This window comes from Pristiophorus japonicus, chromosome 3 (genome assembly GCF_044704955.1).
Source record: "Pristiophorus japonicus isolate sPriJap1 chromosome 3, sPriJap1.hap1, whole genome shotgun sequence".
NCBI classification, from domain to species: Eukaryota; Metazoa; Chordata; class Chondrichthyes; family Pristiophoridae; genus Pristiophorus; species Pristiophorus japonicus.
In genome coordinates this window covers 55,580,413-55,606,155 of record NC_091979.1, presented here as the reverse complement: position 1 = coordinate 55,606,155, position 25,743 = coordinate 55,580,413, and the positions used below count along the sequence as shown (strand labels likewise).

The window sequence follows — 25,743 nt, the reverse complement described above, 5'->3', positions numbered from 1 at the left end:
TTGTTTAAACAGAATAGGGTTGAAATTGCCCTGTGTGATTTTAGTAAGGCGCACATTAATGTTTTCAGATGAAAATCCTTTGCCGATTTTGAGAGAACAGACAAAGGTTTCAGATGTGGACCTTTCATTAGGACATTCTAACAAAGGGTCCACACTAACTTTCCTGTTCTCTCCACAGATGTTGACTGGGCAATGCCTTTTAAAAAAAATTTATATAGTTGGCTGAAATAGCATATGCATGATCAAACAAAGATGTCAAATATGGAGGAAAAGTAGTACAGCTCAAAAATAAGACACCAGGAAAACCTCTGTAATGGTATAATCATTTCACAGTTTATAATTCTCTTCAATTGTCACTATCTTCCATCATATACACATCACCCTCTTCTATTGGGTTAAATTACATTGTGTTTGAATTTCTTTCCAAGAATTTTGTTTCATGGCTATCCATTAACTTTATCCTTCAGAAATCTTGAGAGATCTTTGGAGCTCAGCGTGAAAGAGTTTTTCTTCTCCATCCAACTTCAATCACATTTACATGCAGCCTATTTATAAAGCCACTCAATACTTCATTTTGTAGATATATACAGTTTGATAGTCTCTTCTGCCATCTCAAGTCTGAAGAGTTTAAGAAAAATGACTTTTTAAAAATGCTTACACAAGATCCTGGTCCAAATGTTGGTGACCGCACTGTTTATTTGCACTGGTGCCTGTGGCTAAGTCCGCACATGTTCCAAGATTGCAGCCAATGATTAACTAACAAGACTGGCTGTGAGAAGTTTATTGTACATTGAAACAGGTTGCATCAGCTTTGCTAAAGACATCCAATTTTTTCCCCTCAAATAACACAGGTTTTCTGGCTAACTGACATGCTTAAAATGTTTTCAGTGTTGGATGGTAGTTCAATGCTTGTTATTTGGTCTGAAACTTGAGGCGATGAGGATTGGAAAGGATTACTCTATAAGCCCAAATAATCCAAAGTGTCATCAACATAACAGTGTATGTAATGACTAAATAAAACCATCTTAAAGGTGGACAATAATATCAATCAACGGCAGGGGGTTAATTGCTTCAGGAAAAGTGCCATGGCCTGACATTCATTTATCATGCCTCATTTTTTGTGTGTGTGGACACTTGCTTCTAATGTTCTGAAATTTCTGCACCTTTTTACATTTAAATGGAGCTGTGAAGTCATTTTTTAAGGGTTGATGATCAGAATAGATTTTAAATATAAAATTGTGCTGCACGTTCTTACGTTGCTATGTATTTCTTTTTTTCCCATTACAAGCTGATGCAGCACATTTTGGTTGTGCTGCCAGCAACAGCAAAAAAAAATAGAGATTATGAAAACCTATCATTTACAAAATGTTACAAATGATGTTGTCTGGCCAAGCTTCACTTCAAAATCAAGTGCTATTTTGCTGAAGGATGTCAATTTTCTTAATTCCATCTATGGGATGATTGCCACTGATTTCAGTTTCAGCGTAGAAAAGGACTGGTGGGACAGTAGATTTAAATTTCACTGCTCAGTAAAATTGTAGATATAAGGACAGAAACCAAATTGTAATATTAGCAGCATTTCAAACTGCTTTCTTTTGGAGGAATTTTTGAACACACCATTATCGTGCTCTTCAGTGTGCATCCATACTGTTCCTAACATATATTTATGTGCAATCTGCAACATGCATTGCACTGACAAATAGCATAAAATGTGTTATTTTTACTCATCTTGCACTTCATATTATTTCTCTGTTTCTATTTAATATAATCCTTATTGTGACTGTACACCGCCCCACATTCTCCTTCCGAGGGGAAGCTGCTCAAACGGGCCAGTCTTCTTCATGCCTTTTCACTGCTTTCCCTGCTTGTTTGACAGGAGTCATGCTTGATGAGAAACAATTCAGACAAAGGTGTCCTTTTATTTTCCTGAAGTGAGGCCATCAATCTTGGATCACATTTTATTTTTGGGTCGATTGATTATGTGTATGCTGGCTGAATACCAGATAGGTTTTGCACTGAGACTATAGGATTCAGAACCGAGGGGGTTTATGGACTCTAGCTCATATTTTTAGTAATGAAAACAAATAGCCTTTGCATTTTGTGCAATGTCACATATTCATGGCATCAGACAACATCATGAAATGGTGTGTACTTTGTTGAACATTTGTGCGAGAAGATTATGCTTTCTTCACTTCAAATGATGGAAAAGCATAGATCATTTAAACTCAGGCAGAGTGGTGATTAAATTACAAATACACAAATTCCTCAATCTTCTTTTTTACAGATGCTGTTTTCTGACAGCACCATTGTTAACGCAGATTTGTTTCTATAAACACTACATTACGTTGGTAAAGAAAGAAAAGTTAACACTGTTTGACCTCTGTCAGTAATGGGGACAAGTGCTTAAAATGCTTACTTTTTTGAAGATGACAATGAAGAAGCTTTTGCATTATTTGAAATGGTGGGAAATAGCCCAGAATTCTCTTCCCCAAGGTAATCATTCTTCCACTATATTCTTCACTACAGTGGCTGGAAGTCCCATCGCAATCTACTCTAAATATTTGTGTGAAAACACAAAATATTGCAGTGCAAATCTATAAAGGGTTAATCAATCCATAAATATAATAGTAATATGTATCAGCTCTCAACTCAGTTGTGCATCCTTGTTTCTCATCAGCTCTTTATTTTAAATAATGTGATTAGAATGAAGGTTGTAGGGCTATACCGCTCTCACACTACATGCTTAGACAATTGTCTTTTGAGGAACTAAGCTGTTATCTCGGATGATAATTCCAGATAGTTCCAGAATTTAACAGTGTAACGTGACGTTTTGTTGTTACAGAAAGATCAATTAGAAATGGTAAGTAGTTTAGTTGATGTAATTTCAGAAATCTCATTAAGTCTCAACATGAAAAGCAGGCTTAATCCAAGATTAAACAAGAACAACAATAAATATGACTGAGATTCTGATGAGTCATATTATTGCTGAAACATTGCAACTGGCTGGCAGTGGAGATTACATTTATGTGTATTTGTATGACTACAATGTTTTAAATGGGGCAGTAGTTTTTAGTAAGGACCATTCCATCTCCCAACAATCAAAGTGCCTATCTTGGCAACTAAAATATGCATTTAAACCTCACCTGATCCACAGATCTGTGGATTCACAAAAATAAGCAAAAATCCAATTTTCATCATGTTGCACCATGTTTCCTACGTTACAACAGTGATTACACTTCAATAGTACTTCATTGGCTGTAAAGTGCGGTGGTCGTGAATGGCGCTGTATAAATGCAAATCTTTCTTTCTTTTCTACGCTGATCAAAGGTGTTCCATGCACAGCTTCTCATTTCAAATGGAGGCAATGTCGAGGAAAACAAACATATTCTTCAACTGATTTTGTTAAAGAATTCAATATAATATAAATACTTAACATTGAGGTTTGTGAAAGCGCTCCTAACCAATGTTGTGTCTTCATGATTCATCATTCCATACATAGAATGACATAAAATTTACAGCACAGAAACAGGCCATTCAGCCCAACGGGTCTGTGCTTCACATGAGCCTCCTCCTACCCTACTTCATCTAACCCTATACATAATGTCCACATTCACTGCAGGTTGGTGAGGTGGGCGAGGGAGTGATAGGCGTGGGGGAGGGGGAGTACAGGCGTAACACTTCTGAGATTTTCCCATTAAACTTTATTTAACCTTACAAACTGCAACAACAATGATTTTTCAGTGATAGATTTAAAAAAATGTAGAACTATATTCTACACTAATGAGAAAATATCTCCAATTCATGGTGTCCCTGGAATAAACTAAAAGAACCAGAAAAAAAATGGACACAATTTTGCAAGCGGAATAGGGATTCTCGAACAGATGAAAGATCTGTTCAGTAATTTAGTGAAATTAAAGAAATGTTCAAAGTCTTTTTTTATAAAATTCTGATGACAACATTTACGATGATTCCCACACATTAAATACAATACCCTTGTCAGAATGTAAATAAAGCAGTACCATAAAATACTCTACAAAAATGTAATTATAGAGCTAAAAAGGGGAAGGAAAGTATAAAGTGAGCACGTTTCGTTCAGAAGAAAACATTAATCTTATCTGAAATTTCGATTATATTTTCTTTTTAAAAATACAAATTTATAGCTGACATGAACCTTTTGAGTATGGGGCATGCACCCTGCAAAATTGCTGCAGTGGTGTCAATTGTGGGGAAAAAATCACAGATTTGGGGAAAGGGGCTGATGTGTCCACCTGATCTGAGAGCGACTCCAGAGTATCCTAATCCAGTGAAACCATGCCACTGGTTGAGTATGCAGATACCCCAGTCTTTAGTGCGGTTTCTCAGTTAAGCAGGCCATGGAACAACCTTTCAGGCCATTTAAAAGATGCACCAACTGCTATTTGCAATGGAGTCACTTTGGACCATTCTCTTCACCAAAAGCAGCCTTAGACTTGAAGATAAATGGCAGGCAGGAAGAGTATGTTCTACTATAAAAAGAGGAGATATTTGAATAAAAAACAGATTGACTAAATAGCCCTAGATTTTCAATGTAGGGTACCCCAGAGTTATAAAGTCCTTACACAATCCACACGAGGCACATTCTATGGACAAGGTCACTCTGTGACCTGCACCTTTATTCACAGGACCAAGAAGTGATGGTATTCACACCACCGCCAGTGAATGAGCAACAAGAACATTCAGCAGCATGCACAGTCCCTGCGGTCAGCCCGGACAGGCCGGAATCACCACAGGGGACAGACATGCAGGCTGACCAGGTGAGGAATGTCTCCCACAAGTTCACCCCCTGTGATCAATGTGTGCATTTCTCAAGTACATACAGTATTGCAGTGTTGTTACATGAAGGTTACATACATGACATCACCTCCCCCCAAAGCCTTATTGGGATCACAGGTTAAGTCTTTCGGGTGTTCTACGCTCCCTCCTGGAGCGCCACAGTTGGGGCTCTGGCTGTGGAGTTTTGGCCTGCATGTCTGTCCCCTGTGGTGATTCCGGCCTGTCCGGGCTGACCGCAGGGACTGTGCATGCTGCTGAATGTTCTTGTTGCTCATTCACTGGCAGTGGTGTGAATACCATCTCATGATCTTCCTCAGAGTCTATGCTGAACCTTTTTTTTACTTGGTCCAGATGCTTGCGGCATATCTGCCCATTGTTAAGTTTAACCACGATGACCCTATTCCCCTTTTTGTCTATTATAGTATCTTCAAGCCATTTGGGCCCCAAAGCGTGATTGAGAACAAATACAGGGTCACCAATTTCTATACATCTCCCCCTTGAATTACGGTCATGGTACTCATTTTGGGACCGGCGCTCGCCTTCAACAATGTCGGACAAGACAGGATGAATGAGGGACAGCCGAGTTTTGAGTGTACGTTTCATAAGAAGCTCCGCGGGCGGGACCCCCGTGAGCGAGTGCAGTCGGGACCTATAGGCCAGCAGGAGGCGTGATAGGCGGCTTTGAAGGGAGGGACCTTGAATCCTGAGCATGCCTTGTTTTATGATTTGGACTGCACGTTCCTCCTGGCCATTGGAGGCCGGCTTGAACGGTGCTGTCCTGACATGGTTGATGGCATTACCCGATATGAACTCCCAGAATTCGTAACTAATGAAACATGGACCGTTATCGCTAACAAGGATGTCCGGCAAACCGTGGGTCACAAAGACCGCACGTAGACTCTCCACAGTGGTGGATGTCGTGCACGAATTCAAAATGATGCACTCGATCCATTTCGAGTACGCATCAACCACGATGAGAAACATTTTCCCCATGAATGGACCCGCGTAGTCTACATGAATGCGTGACCATGGCCTGGTGGGGCCAGGGCCACGGGCTGAGCAGGGCCTCCATGGGGGCATTTCCCAGCTGAGCACACGTCGTGCACCTGCGAACACAATGTTCCAGGTCTGAATCAATTCCCGGCCACCAAACGTGTGACCGGGAAATGGTCTTCATCAGCACGATGCCTGGGTGCTCGCTGTGGAGTTCCATGATGAAAGCTTCCCTGCCCCTCTGGGGCATGACTACACGGCTGCCCCATAGTAGGCAGTCGGCTTGGATGGAGACAGTCTGACCTCCTCAGGGCATGCTCCGTGTGCGGGCGCCCAATCCCCAGTCAGGATACATTTCTTTTAATAGGACCTTCATCATCATAGGTGGCGTTTTGGTATATGAGCTGTAAATGTTTGCCACATGAACCCGCTGAACTTCAGCGTCCATTGATTTGCCCCACACGTCATCCTGCCTCGCAGACCCCTCTTCTGGTCCATCCGCCTCGTGAATTAGCCTGGTCAAAGGCTTCCTGCACATTCTGGCTAAATGGCCAGTGAGGTTACAATTTCTGCAGGCGAACTGTTCAAACCTGCAAGTCCTAGCAGCATTTCTGCCCCCACACCTCCAGCATGAACTGAGATTCCCATTGTTGGGAACAAAAGAGCTGTTACAAGGCATTCCTCGCTGATTGTCCCTTTGACTGCTCTTGAGCACCCTGTTAGTGAGTGTCAATGGCCCCATCCCAGAACGCATTGTCCACTGGGATGGCATAAATGTCCATTCGGCCTGCCATTGTCTGTGTTGAAAACCTGTTCTGGGGTCTATTGCTGCCTGGGCTGTGTTGAACTGCCCTTGCCTGCCTGCTGGACTCTGAGTCGCGTTTATGATATTGATCCCTTGATCCATTGCCACGTTGGAGTCAGGGTTGCGCGCGTATATTATCTTGATTTGCTCCTCCCCCGCCATAAAAGTCTGAGCCAGCAATGCCGCCGCTTCCAAGGTCAAGTCCTTGGTCTCGATTAACTTTCTGAAAATCCCGCCATGGCCGATGCCCTCAGTAAAGAAATCCCTTAGCATCTCCCCTCTGCAGGCGTCTCTGAACTTACAGAGGCTGACCAAGCGGCGGAGGTCCGTAATGAAGTCCGGTATGCTTTGTCCTTCCCGACGTCGGTGGGTATAAAATCTGTGTCGGGCCATTTGTATGCTGCTCGCCGGTTTGAGGTGCTCACTGATTAGCTTGCTGAGCTCTTCAAAGGTTTTGTCCGCCGGCTTCTCGGGTACTAGCAGGTCTTTCATGAGCGCATAAGTCTTAGATCCACAGCTGGTCAGTAAATGAGCCCTTCGTTTGTCGGCCGCTGTATCTCCCAGCCAGTCCTTCGTGACAAAGCTCTGCTGAAGCCTCTCAATGAAATCGTACCAGTCCTCACCAACACAGTACCGTTCCTCTGTGCTACCGGTGGCCATTCTCGTGGGTCGTTGATTCCCGTTTCTCATCACCACTGTAAAGTCCTTACACAATACCACAAATCCACATGAGGTATATTCTATGGACAAGGTCACTCTGTGATCTGCACCTTTATTCACAGGATCAAGAAGTGATGACCTTGCGTGGGACCTCCCTTTATATACCTGGATGATCAGGTGAGGAGTGTCTCCCACAAGTTCACCCCCTGTGGTCAATGTGTGCATTTCTCAAGTATATACAGTATTGCAATGTTATTACATGAAGGTTACATACATGACAAGAGTAATTGGCATTCTCCACTGTCAATTTATATGTACACCATTAATTTCAATGCAACAAATTGCATGATACAATAATAATTGTTGTTGAACCAAAGAAAGCGTTCATGTCATGGCCTCAGAGAGTTTATCTATGCCGCTCCTGGCTAAGGTTAGTGTTACCGTACATGGGTATAGCAACGTACCTTATAGATCGAACGTGTGTAAGTGTGGATTTTCTGATTGGGCTAATCAGATTTGAGCACGCAAACTGGGAAAACCCAATTGCGAAGTGGGGCTAAGGTCCATTATGCCAGATCTCTGCTCAATATTACACCTTCCTAATTTTTCACCATCATATTCACTGAGTTTTGGAAGCACCTGCCCATTTTTGTGCACTTGTATGCAAATTAGGTGGAAACATCATGCATGTTATTTTTTTGTAATTTCTACATCATTTGCATTATCTCATCTTCTTACTTATAGTATATGGGTGTCCAAGATTGCTAGGTGCTTGAGGGGCCTGGATAGATGAATAGGAAGGACCTGTTTCCCTTGGCAGAAGGGTCAACAACCAGTGGGCATAGATTTAAAGTAATTGGGGGAGATTTTGAGGAGATATGAAGGGAAATTTCTTCACCCAGAGGGTGGTGGGGATATGGAACTCATTGCTTGAAAGAGTAGGAGAGGCAGAAACCTCATCATATTTAAAAGATACTTGGATGTGCACTTAAACTGCCGTAACCTACAGGACTACACACCAAGAGCTGGAAAATGGGATTAGGCTGGATATCTCTTGGTCAGTCGGTGCGGACATGAAGTGCCGAAATGGCCTCCTTCTGTGCTGTAAATTTCAATGTGTTATGTGTGTAATAACTCGATAGACTGAATACTATAAACTAACACAGGTACAAACCTGGCTCTGCTTTATTAGGGCCCAAAGTGATTTTATTACATGATGGCTTGCCTTTTATATTTGGGCCGCACACACATGCGTACAGCCCAATGACCTCCGACAGTGGCACCACCTGGTGGCTAGTAACCCCAAGCATACATACATGACAATATCCCCCTTCAAGATATTAGTAACAGTCTTTTTACAAATTGAGATGATCCGGGGCTTTCCACTCCCGAGTTAATCGTCCCAGTTCAACTCCAGCCTTGAGTCTGTTGTGACTGGGGGCTGGGTAGCCGATCTGATGGGAGTGGCAATGACCATGTCAGGGATTGAAAGTCCAGATTCATTGATGACAGCGAAATCCTCTGATGACTGAGGGTAGGTTGGTTGGTCACTGATTGTGTCTTCCACAGGCTGTTCCGGTTCATCCGTGTGTCGCAGCTTTATCTCTCAACATGTTTTCTGCATGTTTGCCCATTTTTGAGCTTGACGATAAACACTCTGTTACCCTCCTTGGCCGTAACAGTACCGGTAATCCATTTGGGACCTTGATCATAATTTAGTACATACACAGGATCGTTAACAGAAATGTCGCGTGACACAGCAGCGCGATCATGATACTACTGCTGACTTTGACATCCATATTCAACATAATCATTCAAGTCAGGTTGGACAAGAGAGAGCTTGGTCTTGAGACTTCTCTTCATCAATAGTTCAGCAGGGGGACCCCGGTAAGTGTATGCAGTCTTGTCCTGTAACTAAGCAATATGCATAACAAGCGAGTCTGCAGTGAACCTTGAGTTACACGTTTCATACTCTGCTTGATGGTTTGGACAGCAGACTTGACCATTAGATTTGGGTTTGAATGGTGCTGACCTCATATGTTTGAAACCATTGAGTTTCATGAACTCTTGAAACTCCAGACTAGTGAAACAAGTCGCCGCTTACAACAATATCGGGCAGCCCATGAGTGGAAAACATTACACGAAGGCTCTCAATAGTAGCTGTGGATGTACTGGATGACATGATTATACACTCTATCCATTTGGAATATGCATCCACCACAACTAAAAACATCTTTCCGAGGAAGGGACCTGAAAAGTCGATGTGCATCCTGGACCATGGTTTAGATGGTCATGACCACAGACTCAGCGGCGATTCCGCTGGTGCTTTACTTAGCTGCATGTAAGTGTTGCACTGATGCACACATGATTCTAGATCAGAGGCAATTCCAGGCCACCATAAATGAGACCAGGCAATGGCTTTCATCATGACAATACCGAGATGAGTGCAATGTAGATCATGTACAAATTTCTCTCTGCTTTTCTTAGGCATAACAATACAATTACCCCATGGTAAACAATCTGGCTGAATGAATAGTTTGTCTTTGCGACGGTTGTGAAGTTTGATCTCATCACCCATTTGCTTGGGTATGGCAGACCAATCACTACTAAGGACAAAACATTTCACAACCGATAATATAGGGTCCTGGCTGGTCCAGGTCTTAATTGTTGAGCCGTGACAGGGGTTCCTTCACTTTCAAAAGCATCCATGACTAACAGTAGGTCTGCAGGTTGTGGCATCTCCACCTCCGGTATGGGCACTGGCAGACGGCTCAGTGCATCGGTACAATTCTCAGTGCAAGGTCTATGGCGAATGACATAATCATAGGCAGATAATGTCAGCGCCCACCTCTGGGTGCGGGACGATGCATTGGTATTTATACCTTTGTTTTCTGAAAACAATGAAATGAGTGGCTTGTGATCTGTTTCCAGTTCAAACCAAAGACCAAACAGGTACTGATGCATCTTTTTAACCCCATACACACAGGCTAATGCTTCTTTTTCTACCATGCTATAGGCTCTTTCCACCTTTGTCAAACTTTTAGAAGCATACGCAACAGGTTTTAATTTAGCCGACTCATTAGCTTGTTGGAGCACGCAACCAACTCCATATGATGAAGCATCACAGGCTAATATTAGCCGCTTACACAGATCATAATGTACCAGCAGCTTGTTAGAACAAAGCAGATTAGTAGCTTTCTCAAAAGCTCTATCTTGAGACGCACCCCAAACCTAGCTGTCGCCTTTTCTTAGCAGCATGTGCAGTGGCTCTAATAAAGTGCTCAATCTAGGTAGGAAATTACCAAAGTAGTTGAGTAGACCAGAGAATGAATGCAGCTCTGTCACATTCTGAGGCTTGGGTGCATTTTTGATGGCCTTGGTTTCGAGTCCGTAGGCCTGATGCCGTCAGCAGCAATTTTCCTCCCCAGGAATTCGACTTCAGGTGCCATGAAGACGCACTTTGAACGTTTCAGTCTGAGTCCCATTTTGTCCAGACGACGTAGAACTTCTTGTTCAGATGTTCGGCAGTGTTACAACCTGTGACCAGGATGTCATCTTGGAACACGATGGTTCTAGGATGGGACTTCAGTAGACTCTCCATGTTCTTCTGAAATATGGCTGCAGCCGAGCGAATTCCGAAAGATAAACAGTCCTTTATGAGTGTTGATGCACGTAAGTTTCGTCAATGTCTCGACCAGCTCCTGTGCCATGTAGGCCGACGTCAGATCCAGCTTAGTGAACGACATCCCCCCGGCTAGCGTTGCAAACAGATCATCAGCCTTCGGTAATGGGTATTGATCCTGTTTCGAAACTCGGTTGATCGTAAACTTGTAGTCTCCACAAATCCTGACAGTGCCATTACTCTTCAACACAGGAACAATGGGGCTGGCCCATTCATTAAATTCGACCTGTGATATGACCCCTTCACGCTGGAATCTGTCCAGTTCGATTTTGAACTTCTCCCTCATCATGTACGGAACCACCCAAGCTTTATGATGGACAGGTCTTGCATCTGAATCCACATGGATCTGCACCTTGGCTCCTTGAAATTGCCGATGCCTGGTTCAAACAGCGAGGGGAACTTGCTCAGCACTTGAGCACATGGAGTATCATCCTCCGACGACAATGCTTTGATATCATTCCAATTCCATTTGATTTTTTCGAGCCAATTCCTGCCAAACAGCATTTGACCGTTGCCTGGAACAATCCATAATGGTAAATCATGAACCGCACCATCATACGTCACCTTGACTACTGCACTGCCAATCACCGTGATGAGTTCTTTAGTGTACGCAACTTGGCATAGACTGGACTCAGCTTAGGCCTCACAGCCTTAGTATCCCACAGCTTATCGAATATCCTCTGGCTCATTATTGATTGACTCGCACCCGTGACCAATTCTATCGGTACCGGCACACCGTTGAGTTTCACATTAATCATTATTGGTTGGCTCTTTGTTAGGAACGACTATAGTCCATACACTTCCTCCTCTGGTATCGCAGATTGCATATCTGGATCCGTGCTATACTGGTCATCATCCTCCACGTGGTGTGTCGCAGCATGCTTGCTCAGTTGCAGACACATGCGCCGGAGATGCCCCAGTCTCGAACAGCCTTTACAAATGTACTGTTTAAACTGACACTGATGAGGCTGATGATTGTCCCCACAATGCCAACATGGTGAAATCAGATTCATTCCCATTGGTGGACTTTGGGCAGCCACAGGTTTCGCATACGCAGTCGAGTAGGTTCTGCCAAACGATGATACAATCTTGTTTACAGTACTTGCCAAGTTCCAATTTTTCGATGATATCCACTTTAAGTTTTTGTCCGTCATCATGCATGCCTGGGCAATCGTGATGGCCTTGCTCAAATCCACCGCCTCCACCGCCAGTCGCTCATGCAGGATCACCTCGTGGTTGATGCCGATTATAAAGAAGTCCCACAGCCTTTCTCCCAATGCATTTTTGAACTTACATGGTCCAGCTAGATGTCTTCGGTCGGCAACGAATTCCGACACATCCTGGCCCTCAGAACGAACATGCTTGTGGAATTGATATCGTGAGATGATGATGCCTTCTTCTAGTTTGAGATGGTCACCTACCAGAGCACACAATTCCTCATAATCCTTGTCCGTTGGACTTGCAGGTGAGAGAAAATTCTTTGAGTCCATAGATTTTCGGACCGCAAGCCGTGAGGAAGACCGCCCTGCGCCTAACTGCACAGTGGGTTCCTCCATTTTGTTGGTCCAGGCGAGCTACAAAATCTGCCCAGTCGCCTCCCTCCACGAATCTCTCCAGAATTCCAATTGTGCTCATTTTTGCATGCGAAGGTTCATAAGTTACCTCGTCGCCAAATATTATGTATGTAATAACTCGATCGACTGAATACTGTAAACTAACACAGGTACAAACCTGGCTCTGCTTTATTAGGGCCCAAAGTGATTAAATTACAAGATGGCTTGCCTTTTATACCTGGGCCGCACACACGTGCGTACAGCCCAATGACCTCCGACAGTGGCACCACCTGGTGGCTAGTAACCCCAAGCATACATACATGACACTATGATTCTATGATTCTAAGTGATGAGGAGATTGCAGAAGTCTATTTAAAGAGTGAACAGGGAAACTGCGACTAAAAAGGTTATTTCAGCACCAGTTTTCTGTTTTTATTTTCTACTTTTCATCTGGATTTGCAGCATTTGCCGTAAGGCTACCTTCTTTCTGCAACTAGCTGATAGTGGGCACAATGAGTTCCCCAATGGGAGTGTTCCTGTAACTATACTAGCTGTTGAAGGAGGTGCAATAGAGAATGCCCCAGTCAGGTAAGGCAATACCACAGGCTGTTCTTTGCCTAACCATCAATACTTGCATACCCACATCTACAGACAGAGGCACACATATCTTGCTTTGGCATGCAGAGCCTCCTACTCCCACAGGAAGCTGGGACAACAGATGGGATGGCACAAATCGGATATATGAATGCCTGATTGACTATAATACTAGATGATTTTTTTCAGAAGCACTTCTGTGTCAGTATGTTATGCTTTCAGTGCTGCACCATAAAAAGAGGCATGCCAGGCTGAGCACTGGGCACCATAACCTGATTAGTCATACTCAGCTAGATGTCACCAACCATATGTACAGGCATTGTTGCACCTATCGGGCAACAGCCTTGAAGTACTATCCTCAGAATCTTAAGGGGGGGATATTACGTAGTGTCTCATTTGGGGGCGGTAACAGCCGCAGAGCGGGATTTCCTGCGCCAGGCGCCGATGTCCCGCCCTGTGACCTTAATTCGGGTTACCGCCCCCGAGAGCAAGTGAAGCACAAAATAAGGCACTCCACTTGCTCTGTGGGGCATGAGCAAGGCAGAAGGAACCCCAGAGGGGCACAGTGCTACGCGGTGGGACGCACAGTGCTGCCACGTAGAAAGAGCCTTCCCTTTCATTAAAGGTGGGGGCCAAGTGGCCGACTCTGGCCCACCGGGGAGCGGGGTGCTATGGCATCAGCCCAGCATGCAAGTGGAGTGCCGGGCTGCAAAATCATGCCACCAACCCCGCGATCCAACATGAAGCAGGCCGCAATCGGTAAGTCGTTGTTACTTTTTTTTTAAGCCTCTGCTTTAAATTTCACCCCACCAGCAGCTTACAGCCCAGTATGCACCCCCTGAAGCTGTTGCTGGCGTAGTTTCAGTGGGCGCTCCTGAATTTTCGCTCCGGGGCGAAAACAGGTGGCTGCGCATGTTGATGACGTGGTTATCGCCGGCACAGCGGAGCAGGGCACCACCGGTTGCTGCTGCCGCTAAACCCCAGCAGAATTTAGCGGGAGTCGTTCGCAGCATTACGCTCGGGTGAAAATTCATTTGCGCCCCGTTAGCGCCCAGAATTTCTCCCCCTTAGTCGTCAGAGAGCCAGATGCAGAGCTGCAGCTATCATGCAGCATCGGGCTGGCACAGCCCGAGATTGTATCATTCAGCTGCAGCCTCAAGCCTGCGTGTCACTTTCTTCACGGCATGCTACACTCCTCATCTGTGAGGATGGTGCTTAGAGGTAGCAAATATTGCCACCTTCCTCGTTACCACTTCCTACAGCATCACCTCCACTTCAGCAGCCATGAGTATTGAGCTGCACCGTCAGTTAGTACAAACCCATGCCTGCACATTTTGTCTGTCACTTCTTCGACCTCACCCCCTTCAACCTTGGCAAAGGCTGCCAATGCACTTAAATGCCAAGCCTTTCCAAAATCTGTTTAAAAAAAAACAAATTCTGCTACTTTTCTTCAGTTGTTTGCATCACTTCCAATTTCATCTACATGGAATGTTCCACTCTCATCGTCACTAGTGTAGTTCTTGTTCATGTTCAATCTGCACTGTAAACAGTGCATAATTATTATAATGAGGTGTCCATGGGACTTGTATACAAAAACCACACCAATTCAGGTGAGTTTTGTCTGCATTTTTCCATCCTTTTTTGTACAAACCACACCCATATCAAGAAATCTACCTTGTAGTGTTTTAAGTGACATAGCTTTGAAATGTTCTATTTTTCAACATTTGCATTAAAGCACATTTCAGTGCTTTAATTGAATTGCAACCAGATTTTCAACAAAACTATTTGGTGCCTTTTCACTATAAAGAGCAAAGAAATCCAAACCTGAACCTAACTTTGATATTGAATCATTCAAACTTAATTTGAGCTTTAATCTACATAAATCTTTTTGAAACATCTGTTTCCTGTTGTTTTGTTTTAATAACCTCTTTCACTGTAGTCTCCTGTCAAATAGAATTCACACATGGAGTACAGAACTAATGGTATTAAAATGGCAGTTCAAAATTATACAGCCAAATAATAAATTCCTTTTGAATTGCATAAAATAAAAAAAATTGAATTTTAATAGACTACATTTGTCTGAGGAATACTGGATTTGTTTGAAAATTCAAAGAAAGCTTCCGAGATGAGAATTTTTTCTTAACTTCAACAAATACTGACATTTAGGAAAATACTGACATGTAGCAATGTCAAAACCCCAAAGCCAGTAATTTCCCCTGATTAGGTTCTTCTGATCATCTGATGAAAGAAGGAAAGGGTTTAATGTCTCATCTAAAAGACAGTACCTTCGACACTGCAGCACTGTCGAAGGTGTATTCCCTTAGTACCGCAGTGCAGCAACTTAACATACAGTTCTTCACCTCTGAGAGCTAGGATTGAATCCAACACACAATAATGGGACAATATTTCCAATTTTCTCTGACTTAAAATGGCTCTTCTATGTCAAATGGTTTGGGCAGTCCTAGTCCCTAATGTCATCAGAACAAAACTGACTCTAATTTGGTAATAATAGGCATAGAAATGAGCAATCTCTTGCAGATAGGCCAGAGGGGTGGCTGGTTTAGGGAAATAGAAATGCAATTCTGATATAATAGGGTTGCTCTTCTCACCTTAGAGCTATGGCACTTTATTTGGGACAGAATAAAGGTGTACTTGATATTGTAGCTGGTTATTCTATGCCTACACTGGGAGCTTTTGGAAGCTCTACTCAGAGCTCCGACACGACAAGCGAGTCCCAGGTGGGCAGAGGAAATGCTTCAAGGACACCCTCAAAGCCTCCTTGAAGAAGTGCAACATCCTCAACGACACCTGGGAATCCCTGGCCCAAGACTGCTCAAAGTGGAGGAGAAGCATCCGGGAATGCGCCAAACACCTCGAGTCTCTTCACCGGGAAACCAAGCGCAAACAGCGGAAGGAGCGCACGACAACCCAAAAACCTCACCCACCCGTCCCTTCAACCACTATCTGCCCCACCTATAACAGAGACTGTAGGTCCTGCATTGGTCTCTTCAGTCACCTGAGAACTCATATCAGAAGCAAGTCATCCTCGACTCCGAGGGACTGCCTAAGAAGAACACTGGGGGTGTTTGGTGCTGATAATGGGTACCTAGAAATAACAACCATTTGCTGTGGTTTGAAGAATAGCATAAGTGGATAAACTAAACATGTCGGCCTATTTGCAACACTCATAGAAATGCACATCTTGTTGCAATAAAACAGGTGGGGGGGAGGGGGTTATAGAATTTATCCAGTCCAGTGCTAATCTATCACATAAAAGACTAAAATGTTGAAAATCAAATGATGGTGAGTTCCAGAACACTTTCCCTTTAAAGTATTTTCAAGTAATGTCATTGTCTGGTGATTCCATTTTTTTCTATATCTTTTTTAAGGATTTTTTGTCAATTTGATTGTTATCCAATACCCTTGCTGTTTTAGATCCACACAACTTATTTGAGCCGTTAAGCATTTAAGTCGATTTATTAATCCCAATTTAAATCTAATGTGGATCGCTAATGTAATTTCTCTCAAAGTTTTCCTCATTTCACCTTTCTACTTTAAAGTCTGTGTTTGGGTACTCGTTTGGTTCAGTCCTATACGCTTTGCATGACTGGGATGTCTGAACACAGTCTGTCCTATGGCTGTGATGTTGGAGTTAACGCTACATGGTTTTCTGCTTCTACTGTTTGCATAAAGTGTTGCCAAGACAGGTTGCAATCATGTCCTTGAACATTACATTCTTTGAGATCCTATGTCACAATCGACAATAATACCAAAGCCCTCTATCATGTTACCTCAATTTATAACTGAGCAGTCACCCCGTCTTTCCAGATTTTGTTTTATTTTCTTAAATTGTTTTACAAATTAACATTAATTTTTTTTAAATCTGCTGGTGAGTTAGAGGCTGTAATGTAGCTTTAGGGTTCAGATGACAATCAAATACTACACTTTTAATATATTTAATTTGTACCCCTGCGCTCATTCTCAAGTATTTATTATGTATATGTAATTGACCAGCAAATATGTAATTTTTTTTCTATACATTTTCCATTTCAAGGATAATATGGGATAAATTTCCATCTGCACCCCTTGGATGGTGTAATGTATGCACCTGTTGCATTGTGAGTGGCTTAGCCAGTCACGTGATGTTCACAAGACTCAATAAATCCCCAGACAGTTTGGTCTAGGTCATCCACGATGAGGTATTCAGGTGTGAGCCTAGTGCGTAGTGTGATTATTCAACCTTTTTTAATAAACCTACCGGTTCTTAGTAGCAATGTGTTGCTATGAATTGTTAAGCAAAGAACCCATGAAGCAAATATATTACAAGCGGTAATTTGGCAGAATGGTTCGCCCATCTATTATAGAACCCGTCCAATATTTATTCCATTGGTATTTATGGAAGGGTTTTTTTTGCTGTTCTAAGATGAAGAGAGATTTTGCTCAGTTTGAAGTTTAGGCCTTGGACAGATTACAAGAAGATTCTGGATAGAGGCATCTTAACCCCTGCTTTTAACTTTAGTAAAATTTAATGGAAAAAAAATGGGAAAGATATGTATCCCAGATTTAGCCCCACCAGAAATACCAAATGTGGTGAGTAGCTTTAATCAGTTCTGCATGTATAAGTTCAGAGCAGTACTGTTGGTCCCCTAGAGGATGAGACTAGGGAATTAATAATAGGGAACAGGGAAATGGCAGAGACATTGAACAAATATTTTCTATCGGTCTTCATAGTCGAAGATACTAAAAACATCCCAATAGGGGATAATCAAGAGGCTGTAGGGAGGGAGAAACTTAATACAAGCGCTATTACTAAACAAGTAGAATTCGGTAAAATAATGGGACTAAAGGCGGACAAATCCCCTGGACCTGATGGTTTGCATCCTCGGGTCGGTCCTAAAAGATGTGGCTGCAGAGATAGTGGATGCATTGGTTCTAATCTACCAAAACTCCCTGGATTCTGGGGAGGTCCCAGCAGATTGTAAAACCGCAAATGTAATGCAGCTATTAAAAAAGGAGGCAGACAGAAAGAAGGAAACTATAGACGGTTAGCCTGACCTCTGTCATTGGGAAAATGCTGGAGTCCATTATTAAAGAAGCAGTAACAGGACATTTGGAAAAGCATAATTCAATCAAGCAGAGTCAGCATGATTTTTATGAAAGGGAAATCATGTTTGACAAATTTGCTGGAGTTCTTTGAGGATGCAATGAGCAGGGTGGATAAGGGAGAACCACTGGATGTGGTGTATTTGGATTTCCGGAAGGCATTCGATAAGGTGCCACATAAAAGGTTACTGCACAAGATAAAAGTTCATGGGGTTGAAGGTAATATATTAGTATGGATTGAGGATTGGCTAATTAACAGAAAACAGAGAGTCGGGATAAAAAGGTCATTTTCCAGTTGACAAACAATAACTAGTGGGGTGCCACAGGGATTCGTGCTAGGGCCTCAACTATTTACAATCTATATTTATATATCTATGAAAGGACCGAGTGTAATGTAGCCAAGTGTGCTGATGATACAAAGAAGGGTGGGAAAGCAAATTGTGAGGAGGAGGCAAAGGCTCTTTGCCTTTCCGTCATTGTTCATAGGTTTATATGTAACCTTTAGGGCTGCTGACCAAGGGCCGTGTCGCTCTTTGTCGGCCGGCATGGACACGATGGGCCAGAATGGCCTCCTTCTGCGCTAAAAATTTCTGTGTTTCCATGTGTCTATGACACAAAAAAATCTGCAAAGGAATATAGACAGGCTAAGTGAGTGGACAAAAATTTGGCAGATGGAGTATAAGGTAGGAAAATGTGAGGTTATCCACTTTGGCAGAAAAAATAGAAAAGCAAATTATAATTTAAATGGAGAAAAGTTGCAAAGTGTTGCAGTACAGCGGGACCTGGGGATCCTTGTGCATGAAACACAAAAAGTGTGTATACAGGTGCAACAAGTAATCAGGAAGGCAAATGGAATGTTGGCCTTTATTGCAAGGGGGATAGAGTATGAAAGCAGAGAAGTTCTGCTACAATTGTACAGAGCCAAACCTGGACTACTGCATGCAGTTTTGGTCTCCGTATTTAAGGAAGGATATACTTGCATTGGAGGCTATTCAGAGAAGGTTCACTAGGTTGATTCCGGAGATGAGGGGGATTGACTTATGAAGATAGGTTGAGTAGGTTGGGACGATACTCATTGGAGTTCAGAAGAATGAGAGGTGATCTTATCAAAACATATAAGATAATGAGAGAGCTAGACAAGTTGGATGCAGAAAGGATATTTCCACTCATGGGGAAACTAAAACTAGGGGGCACAATCTCAGAATAAGGGACCGCCCATTGAAAACTGGGATGAGGAGGAATTTCTTCTCTTAGAGGGTTGTAAATCTGTGGAATTCTCTGCCCCAGAGAGCTGTGGAGGCTGGGTCATTGAATATATTTAAGGCAGAGATAGACAGATTTTTGAGCGATAAGGGAATAAAGGGTTATGGGGAGCGGGCAGGGAAGTGGAACTGAGTCCATGATCAGATCAGCCATGATCTTATTAAATGGCGGAGCAGGCTCGAGGGGTCAAATGGTCTACTCCTGCTCCTATTTCTTATTTTTCTTATGTTTCTTATGTCTGAAATAAATGGGTTCACAATTATCATTTCCTTCCATACCTTTTTCTTGAACTCACACCAAGAGTTACTGGGCTAAAAATAGCTATGTTTATACATGTCCTGTCTACTCATACTTGAAGTTTAGAGGAAATGAAAATAATAAAATGTATCATATCACTGTGAACACGGCTGGTTTAAATCATGATTTTCTATCTAAATTCCATTTCAATTTCAGACATTAAAAAAGATACAATGGTCAAGTTGTTGCTTTGTTAGCACTTCAAAAAAAAATGAATAAAATATAAACATTTCCATCACAAAGTGAATTCTATGATGTTGCCACAACTTATATTCACTTGTCATACTTTTCTTCTCAAGCCACATTAAGAAGTGGCATGAATGGAATATTCTCTATGGAAAACTGTAGAATATGGAATTTATTTCATGAGTGAGGAAGACCTTGATAACTCATGAGTGGCAAAGTCATGAATAAGTTATCCCAATCTTTCTTTTGACTGGTATAAATTCACTGCTCCATGGTTCCCCTTTGAAATTTCTGTTTATACAACTCGTAATTTTTTTTGGTTGAAATTTCTCATTTACCTAATTACAATGAGGACAGTTATAAACATGAAGGGTGTTTTCATGCTGCTCCCAGTTTAGCTGAACTGCCTGTCATTTCTTTCCTGTAGTCCGTTACTGCCATCTTGAAAATCTCCTTTCAGAGATGAGAAGTGACATTTGTGCAGCAATTTCAATCCAAAATGCAACATATTTCAGTCCTGAGTCATTGAGCTAAGGTTTCAGCTCCCTGGCTCCACATAAAGGAAAACTGGTTATATCTTCTTTAAACCTGAAATTTGTCGGCTGTATTGACTTAAAGTACTGCACTTCAATTCTGTATAGTGACTGAAATATTTTTTAAGCGTATATTAATTTTTGGGCATTCTTTTATTATTTCAGGTAACTGAGCTAAGACATTGCCCTTCCCAGTGAAGTGTAACAATGGGGCTGAATGTGCGGTCGGAGGTTTCCCGGGAGTGGATGCCCCCGACTTTCAAAAAACCTATGAATTTACCTGATGGTCCCGGAGGTTCAGACACTTGTGCTCCTGGGCGTCTATGCATAGGGCTGTGTAGAGGCCCACGTATCCCAGGGGCGCATGTGGTTCGCAGGCACCCCTGGGATCACGTGGGCCGGCCCAACCAATGAAAGAAGGATGATCCCCATTCATGCTTCTGGGGATTCTGTATGTACGGAACTCCCAAAAGTATGAATGGGGATCACATAAAAAATATCTCTACACATCAAATAATTTTTTTTTAAATTACCTATTTAAAATGAATTAAAATGGCACTTAATTAAATATTTATTTTTGAAAAATAAATGTACATGTTTTAACGGGGCTAAAAATAAACTTACCTTATTGCACAGGGTTTTTAATGTATAAATGATCGCTAAAATTTTATTTTTCTGTTTTTTGAAACTCTTACGCTGCCTAAACCCGGAACTTGCATGGCCCCGATGGGCTCTTGTGCACCTCGGACACACCCATAGGGGCCACAAATTACAGCTCCATGGGTTTACATTCAAGCAGTCTTTGTGGAGAGAGAACCGTTTCATTAGAACTGAAGAAATCTTCCAGTTTTTGATGAAAGGTCATCGCCCTGAAATGTTAACTCAGTTTCTCTCTCCACAGATGCTGCCTGACCTGCTGAGTATTTTTAGCAGTTTCTGTTTGTATTGCAAATTTCCAGCATCCGCAATATTTTGCTTTTGTTGACTTTTAAGCCAAGATAACCCGTGTTTAGATTTTGTTTAGTATTTTCTAAATAACAACAAACTTAGAAACATAAACATAGAAAATAGGTGCAGGAGTAGGCCATTCAGCCCTTCAAGCCTGCACCGCCATTCAATAAGATCATGGCTGATCATTCTCTCAGTACCCCTTTCCTGCTTTCTCTCCATACTCCTTGATCCCCTTAGCCATAAGGGCCATAGCTAACTCCCTCTTGAATTTATCCAATGATCTGACATCAACAACTCTCTGTGGCAGGGAATTCCACAGGTTAACAACTCTCTGAGTGAAGAAATTTCTCCTCATCTCAGTCCTAAATGGCCTACCCCTTATCATAAAACTATGTCCCCTGGTTCTGGACTTCCCCAACATCGGGAACATTCTTCCTGCATCTAACCTGTCCAGTCCCATCAGAATCTTATATGTTTCTATGAGATCCCCTCTCATCCTTCTAAACTCCAGTGTATAAAGACCCAGTTGATCCAGTCTCTCCTCATATGACAGTCCAGCCATCCCTGGAATCAGTCTGGTGAATCTTCGCTGCACTCCCTCAATAGCAAGAACGTCCTTCCTCAGATTAGGAGACTAAAACTGTACACAATATTCCAGGTGGGGCCTCACCAAGGCCCTGTACCTCCCTGCTCTTATACTCAAATCCCCTAGCTATGAAGGCCAACATACCATTTGCCTTCTTCACCGCCTGCTGTACCTGCATGCCCACTTTCAGTGACTGATGGACCAAGACACCTAGGTCTCGTTGCACCTCACCTTTTCCTAATCTGCCGCCATCCAGATAATATTCTGCTTTCATGTTTTTGCCCCTAAAATGGATAACCTCACATTTATCCACATTATACTGCATCTGCCATGCATTTGCCCACTTACCTAACCTGTCCAAGTCACCCTGCAGCCTCTTAGCGTGCTCCTCACAGCTCATACCACCACCCAGTTTAGAGTCATCCGCAAACTTGGAGATATTACACTCAATTCCTTCATCTAAATCGTTAATGTATATTGTAAAGAGCTGGGGTCCCAGCACTGAGCCCTGCGGCACTCCACTAGTCACTGCCTGCCATTCTGAAAAGCACCCGTTTATCCCGACTCTCTGCTTCCTGTCTGCCAACCAGTTCTCTATCCATGTCAGTACATTACCCCCAATACCGTGCGCTTTGATTTTGCACAACAATCTCTTGTGCGGGACCTTGTTCAAGATGGAGTTAGATATGGCCCTTCTGGCTAAAGGGATCAAGGGGCATGGAGAGAAAGCGGAAAAGGTGTACTGAGGTGAATGATCAGCCATGATCATATTGAATGGTGGTGCAGGCTCGAAGGGCCGAATTGCCTACTCCTGTACCTATATTCTATGTTTTCTATGTTTGTCAAAAACCTTTTGAAAGTTCAAATACACCACATCCATTGGTTCTCCCTTGTCCACTCTGTTAGTTACATCCTCAAAAAATCCCAGAAGATTCGTCAAGCTTGATTTCCCTTTCATAAATCCATGCTGACTTGGTCCGATCCTGTCACTGCTTTCCAAATGTGCTGCTATTTCATCCTTAATGATTGATTCCAACATTTTCCCCACTACTGATGTCAGGCTAACCGGTCTATAATTACCCATTTTCTCTCTCCCTCCCTTTTAATAAAGTGGTGTTACATTAGCTACCCTCCAGTCCATAGGAATTGATCCAGAGTCGATAAAACTGTTGGAAAATGATCACCAATGCATCCACTATTTCTAGGGCCCCTTCCTTAAGTACTCTGGGATGCAGACTATCAGGCCCCGGGGATTTATCGGCCTTCAATCCCATCAATTTCCCCAACACAATTTCCCACCTAATAAGGATATCCTGCAGTTCCTCCTTCTCACGAGACCTACTGTCCCCTCGTACAATCGGAAGGTTATTTGTGTCTTCCTTCGTGAAGACAGAACCAAAGTATTTGTTCAATTGGTCTGCCATTTCTCTGTTCCCCATTATAACTTCACCTGAATCCGACTGCAAGGGTCCTACGTTTGTCTTCACGAACCTTTTTCTCTTCACATATTTATAGAAGCTTTTGCAGTCAGTTTTTATGTTCCCTGCAAGCTTCCTCTCGTACTCTATTTTCCCCTTCTTAATTAAACTCTTAGTCTTCCTCTGTTGAATTCTAAATTTTTCCCAGATCTCAGGTTTGTTGCTTTTTCTAGGCAAATTATATGCCTCTTCCTTGGCTTTAACACTATCCTTAATTTCCCTTGTTAGCCATGATTGAGCCACCTTCCCCGTTTTATTTTTACTCCAGACAGGGATGTACAATTGTTGAAGTTCATCCATGTGATCTTTAAATGTTTGCCATTGCTTATCCACCGTCAACCCTTTAAGTATCCTTTGCCAGTCTATTCTAGCCAATTCACGCCTCATACCGTCGAAGTTACCTTTCCTTAAGTTCAGGACCCTAGTTTCTGAATTAACTGTGTCACTCTCCATCTTAATAAAGAATTCTACCATGTTCTGGTCACTCTTCCCCAAGGGGTCTCACAAACAAGATTGCTAATTAGTCCCTTCTCATTACACATCATCCAGTCTAGGATGGCCAGCTCTCTAGTTGGTTCCTCGACATGTTGGTCTAGAAAACCATCTCTAATACACTCCAGGAAATCCTCCTCCATCGCATTGCTACCAGTTTGGTTAGCCCAATCAATATGAAGATTAAAGTCGCGCATGATAACTGCTGTACCTTTATTGAACACATCCCTTATTTCTTGTTTGATGCTGTCCCCAACCTCACTACTACTGTTTGGTGGTCTGTACACAACTCCCACCAGCGTTTTCTGGCCTTTGGAATTCCGCAGCTCCAACCATACCGATTCCACATCATCCAGGCTAATGTCCCTCCTTACTATTGCGTTAATTTCCTCTTTAACCAGCAGCGCCACCCCGCCTCCTTTTCCTTTCTGTCTATCCTTCCTAAATGCTGAATACCCTTGGATGTTGAGTTCCCAGCCTTGGTCACCCTGGAGCCATGTCTCCGTGATGCCAATTACTATCATACCCGTTAACTGCTGTCTGCGCAGTTAATTCGTCCACCTTATTCCGAATACTCCTCGCATTGAGGCACAGAGCCTTCAGCTTGTCTTTTTAACACACTTTGCCCCTTTAGAATTATGCTAAAACGCCATTAAAGTTATATTCCTCATTAGTGAGCAGTGCAGCAACATGTTTTCAATAGTTCAAACCCAGGAATTTTTTAACATATAAACTTGGCGAATTTTAATTTTTAGATCACGAAAGGGAGTAAGAAACTGAAAGAGTAAGAGATTGGTGCGGGGTTCATTACTTCTCAGTTTGCCATCATTGGAAAATACCTCGCCCCTTGATAGTTGTTGAATGGAATTTACCAATCCTGCATTTGAGATAACAAAGATTTATCATATAGTCTACGACCCTATGAGCCGTATAAACAGCTGGAAACAAAGGCTGATAATTTGCTTGTCCTGAAGACTTGTGGACTGCACACAGTGGAGATGTGTTGAGGTGAAACCTCAATAATGCTAATTCATGGAAGCCAGCATATTAAAATTCTTATTAGGAGTTCGTCATATTGATTTTCTAACTCTTCTACTCACTCTTACGATGAGTTAGCCACACAATGCACTTACAATAATGAGCTTTATTCAATTAATTTTATTTCAAATTATGTCCTGTACTTTATGAAAATTGTACCTTTTGGAGTTTGATCAGATGCAATAGGTATGGATGGACAAAATAGTTGGTTTAAATACCGCCAAAGGAAATAAACATAAATGCAACTTGCCCATAAAGTCTGCACTTTTTAAAGGAACTTTTCCATATATTTCCAACATAAGAATAAAATGAGAAAGTTGTGCTTACTATTCTTGGGAGGGAGAAGGAGAAGGGGAGGAGATTTCCTCTGTTTTCTAAATGCAAGTGTGAAAAATGTGAACAGGGGTCAGACACGATTTTAACAGGTTGGGGGAGGGTGGGGAGAGAGTGAAAATGGCACGAGGGACTTACCCACACCTTTCCTGCCCCGATCTGGCCGGCTACAATTTTAATTTGTAGGCGGCAAGGACAACTCGCCCCAAGGTGGCAGGATCCTCTTTAAATATACAGATCAGGCTACGATATTGTCATTGAGGCCTGATCTGCTATTTTAACCTGAGGGCTGAACAGTCTTAATGCTCATGCCTTTGTTGATGGAACGCACCTAAGGTTCTACCAGCCTACTGCAATCTTTTCTGTTCAAGCTTTGCTGTTCTA

The 25,743-nt window shown here is 42.6% G+C and overlaps 1 protein-coding gene across 1 annotated transcript in view; it reads left to right on the top strand.

Annotated features, from left to right (window-relative positions):
• The window catches only part of arhgap15 (Rho GTPase activating protein 15), an 833,101-nt gene that overhangs the window by 207,934 nt on the left and 599,424 nt on the right, over positions 1-25,743 (top strand). The gene's annotated exons all lie outside the window — the stretch shown is intronic.